The 4,874-nt window shown below is 52.6% G+C and overlaps 1 non-coding gene across 1 annotated transcript in view; it reads left to right on the top strand.

The window, feature by feature from the left end:
* Positions 1-3,424: 3,424 nt before the first annotated feature.
* LOC124563710 overlaps positions 3,425-4,874 on the top strand; it is a 1,910-nt gene continuing 460 nt past the window's right edge. Inside the window, exon 1 of the ribosomal RNA XR_006970266.1 lies at positions 3,425-4,874. This exon is cut by the window's right edge and continues 460 nt beyond it. This is a non-coding gene — a ribosomal RNA (small subunit ribosomal RNA).

The following is a 4,874-nucleotide window of genomic DNA, read 5'->3' as shown; positions in this document are numbered from 1 at the left end:
CCTTAACCTAACCTATGTCGTACCTTAACCTAACCTATGTCGTACCTTAACCTAACCTATGTCGTACCTTAACCTAACCTATGTCGTACCTTAACCTAACCTATGTCGTACCTTAACCTAACCTATGTCGTACCTTAACCTAACCTATGTCGTACCTTAACCTAACCTATGTCGTACCTTAACCTAACCTATCGTCGTCACTCTTAACCTAGACCTATGGTACCTTAACCTAACCTATGTCGTACCTTAACCTAACCTATGTCGTACCTTAACCTAACCTATGTCGTACCTTAACCTAACCTATGTCGTACCTTAACCTAACCTATGTCGTACCTTAACCTAACCTATGTCGTACCTTAACCTAACCTATGTCGTACCTTAACCTAACCTATGTCGTACCTTAACCTAACCTATGTCCGTACCTTAACCTAACCTATGTCGTACCTTAACCTAACCTATGTCGTACCTTAACCTAACCTATGTCGTACCTTAACCTAACCTATGTCGTACCTTAACCTAACCTATGTCGTACCTTAACCTAACCTATGTCGTACCTTAACCTAACCTATGTCGTACCTTAACCTAACCTGTATTGCGCCTTAACCTAACCTGTATTGCGCCTTAACCTAACCTGTATTGCGCCTTAACCTAACCTGTATTGCGCCTTAACCTAACCTGTATTGCGCCTTAACCTAACCTGTATTGCGCCTTAACGTAACCTGTATTGCGCCTTAACGTAACCTGTATTGCGCCTTAACGTAACCTGTATTGCGCCTTAACGTAACCTGTATTGCGCCTTAACGTAACCTGTATTGCGCCTTAACGTAACCTGTATTGCGCCTTAACGTAACCTGTATTGCGCCTTAACGTAACCTGTATTGCGCCTTAACGTAACCTGTATTGCGCCTTAACGTAACCTGTATTGCGCCTTAACGTAACCTGTATTGCGCCTTAACGTAACCTGTATTGCGCCTTAACGTAACCTGTATTGCGCCTTAACGTAACCTGTATTGCGCCTTAACGTAACCTGTATTGCGCCTTAACGTAACCTGTATTGCGCCTTAACGTAACCTGTATTGCGCCTTAACGTAACCTGTATTGCGCCTTAACGTAACCTGCATTGCGCCTTAACGTAACCTGCATTGCGCCTTAACGTAACCTGTATTGCGCCTTAACGTAACCTGTATTGCGCCTTAACGTAACCTGTATTGCGCCTTAACGTAACCTGTATTGCGCCTTAACGTAACCTGTATTGCGCCTTAACGTAACCTGTATTGCGCCTTAACGTAACCGATATTGCGCCTTAACGTAACCTATATTGCGCCGTAACGTAACCTATATTGCGCCGTAACGTAACCCACATTGCCCCTTAACGTAACCCACATTGCCCCTTAACGTAACCCACATTGCCCCTTAACGTAACCCAACACACGTTGGGCCTTAACCCAACACACGTTGGGCCTTAACCCAACACACGTTGGGCCTTAACCCAACACACGTTGGGCCTTAACCCAACACACGTTGGGCCTTAACCCAACACACGTTGGGCCTTAACCCAACACACGTTGGGCCTTAACCCAACACACGTTGGGCCTTAACCCAACACACGTTGGGCCTTAACCCAACACACGTTGGGCCTTAACCCAACACACGTTGGGCCTTAACCCAACACACGTTGGGCCTTAACCCAACACACGTTGGGCCTTAACCTGCTCTGTAATTGTCATACGACGCGTTAAATTAGTGTAGTGTTGCCTAACTGCAACCCCCGCAATATAGTTTGCTACTCGCACTGCCCGGTCCCCAGTGTATCGCTTCATGTTAAACACCTTGCAGCTATACACTGTAATGTGGATGGCAGCAGGACGTACATGCTCAATGCCCTTTGCAGTTGTTCATTGGCATTTGCAGTTGTTCATTGGCATTCGCATGTGCGAAGCACTTAGCCTACGCTGTGGTACGGCCTGTGTCAACTGTCCGCTGATGTTGTACGTCCAAATCACACACTGTACTGCACATTGGTCCTCATGTACTGAATGATACATCGTGGTACATGTGACCGTACAACGACTGCGCCAACAACGGCGAACCATGCGGTCCAAATGTTGTGCACTCAGCTACGTGTCGTCTCCCTATAAGAGCTGGATTGCAGTGTGGTATGCCCTGGATGGCGATCAGCATGAGCCGTCTGTTGATGTAGTGGCGCGTGTTGTCAGACGTAGTCGTCTCTTCTCACACACCGTGATAGCATGGTGCACTGCGTTCCACATCTGCGACATGCGACAGAGGCCGGTTGACAGTCGTTCGCGCAATGGACATCGCATACGTACGGGGGCCACCTTCCACGTGTTCGCGAAGCGTGCACATGTTGTTGCGTGTATGTGGGCAGACATAGTGTGTCGTGACACCTGACACAGGCATGCAACAATCGTTGAATTTGCAAATGGCGATGGACGCCTACGTTTGCTGGTGACGTTATGCAAATGAACAACTGGTAAACCGTTGTGGTGCGGTTGTTCTCGCTAGAGGTGAATCAGTGATGGCGACGATCGGTTGAGCTACCAACCGGTTGTTCCAGCGATACCCACCATGCCCACGAACGTGAATGGCATCTGGGTGTGAAGCGATACGCGGCGGTGGCTGGGTGGGACCGTCCCCGGCCGGTGAGGGGGGGCCTCCCGGCGTGCTGGCCGCGCGGTGCGTGGGCGCACGCGCTACAGCCGGCTGGTGGGGGCGGCCAGTGGCAGGCGCGCCGGCCGACGGAGGCGGCAGGCGGCGCAGCTGCGCGCCGGCGCACCCTGCACGCGGCGCCGTGCGGCCAAAGTAGGTCCTCGCGGGCCCGGTGCGAAGCGCGGTGGACATCTGCAGTGTGCTGGTCCGATTGAGGACTGTGTGCGCTGAGGATGCGCCGCCGCCCGGCGCTCGGCGCCGCGACGCCGTCTGCTGCTCGGTCGCCTCTGCGGTTCTCGCAGGTGGTTTGTATCGCAGCTGTGCGGACGTGTTGGCGCGTGCGCTGTGCTGGGAGAGTTCGCTTCGGCACCCAAGTGGGGCTTTTGTCCTTCTGTGGCGCTGGCGTTGGAGCTGCCGGTCACCGTAGGTGGCGCGTGTTGTCTCCCGCCGGCAATGCCACGACAGCACGCTCCCGGGCCTCTGTCGGCAGCGGCAAGCTCAGTTGGGAGCACGGGTGGTCGCACCTAAAGCGTCTACTCGCCAAACTCCGGGCGATTGCGCCTCTCTCGAACCCGACCAAGTACTTAGGACGGCGCTGCGCGCCGCCGGGACCTGAGAGGGTTTCGAGGTGTATTGTGCAGGGGAGCTCAGCCTCCTCCTGTTTGCAGAATAATTGAGCGGACGCTTGCGTGTTCGCGCGGGCCCCCGGGACACACTCCCGGGCGGCCGGCTGCTCAGCTCTAGTTGACGCAGCTCCCTGGTTGATCCTGCCAGTAGTCATATGCTTGTCTCAAAGATTAAGCCATGCATGTCTCAGTACAAGCCGCATTAAGGTGAAACCGCGAATGGCTCATTAAATCAGTTATGGTTCCTTAGATCGTACCCACGTTACTTGGATAACTGTGGTAATTCTAGAGCTAATACATGCAAACAGAGTCCCGACCAGAGATGGAAGGGACGCTTTTATTAGATCAAAACCAATCGGTCGGCTCGTCCGGTCCGTTTGCCTTGGTGACTCTGAATAACTTTGGGCTGATCGCACGGTCCTCGTACCGGCGACGCATCTTTCAAATGTCTGCCTTATCAACTGTCGATGGTAGGTTCTGCGCCTACCATGGTTGTAACGGGTAACGGGGAATCAGGGTTCGATTCCGGAGAGGGAGCCTGAGAAACGGCTACCACATCCAAGGAAGGCAGCAGGCGCGCAAATTACCCACTCCCGGCACGGGGAGGTAGTGACGAAAAATAACGATACGGGACTCATCCGAGGCCCCGTAATCGGAATGAGTACACTTTAAATCCTTTAACGAGTATCTATTGGAGGGCAAGTCTGGTGCCAGCAGCCGCGGTAATTCCAGCTCCAATAGCGTATATTAAAGTTGTTGCGGTTAAAAAGCTCGTAGTTGGATTTGTGTCCCACGCTGTTGGTTCACCGCCCGTCGGTGTTTAACTGGCATGTATCGTGGGACGTCCTGCCGGTGGGGCGAGCCGAAGGCGTGCGACGCGCCTCGTGCGTGCTCGTGCGTCCCGAGGCGGACCCCGTTGCAATCCTACCAGGGTGCTCTTGAGTGAGTGTCTCGGTGGGCCGGCACGTTTACTTTGAACAAATTAGAGTGCTTAAAGCAGGCAAGCCCGCCTGAATACTGTGTGCATGGAATAATGGAATAGGACCTCGGTTCTATTTTGTTGGTTTTCGGAACCCGAGGTAATGATTAATAGGGACAGGCGGGGGCATTCGTATTGCGACGTTAGAGGTGAAATTCTTGGATCGTCGCAAGACGAACAGAAGCGAAAGCATTTGCCAAGTATGTTTTCATTAATCAAGAACGAAAGTTAGAGGTTCGAAGGCGATCAGATACCGCCCTAGTTCTAACCATAAACGATGCCAGCCAGCGATCCGCCGCAGTTCCTCCGATGACTCGGCGGGCAGCCTCCGGGAAACCAAAGCTTTTGGGTTCCGGGGGAAGTATGGTTGCAAAGCTGAAACTTAAAGGAATTGACGGAAGGGCACCACCAGGAGTGGAGCCTGCGGCTTAATTTGACTCAACACGGGAAACCTCACCAGGCCCGGACACCGGAAGGATTGACAGATTGATAGCTCTTTCTTGATTCGGTGGGTGGTGGTGCATGGCCGTTCTTAGTTGGTGGAGCGATTTGTCTGGTTAATTCCGATAACGAACGAGACTCTAGCCTGCTAACTAGTC

The sequence above is a fragment of the Schistocerca americana genome, unplaced genomic scaffold (assembly GCF_021461395.2).
Source record: "Schistocerca americana isolate TAMUIC-IGC-003095 unplaced genomic scaffold, iqSchAmer2.1 HiC_scaffold_1237, whole genome shotgun sequence".
Lineage (NCBI taxonomy): Eukaryota > Metazoa > Arthropoda > Insecta > Orthoptera > Acrididae > Schistocerca > Schistocerca americana.
Note: the sequence above shows the minus strand (reverse complement) of the source record. Positions and strands in the feature narration are given on the sequence as shown.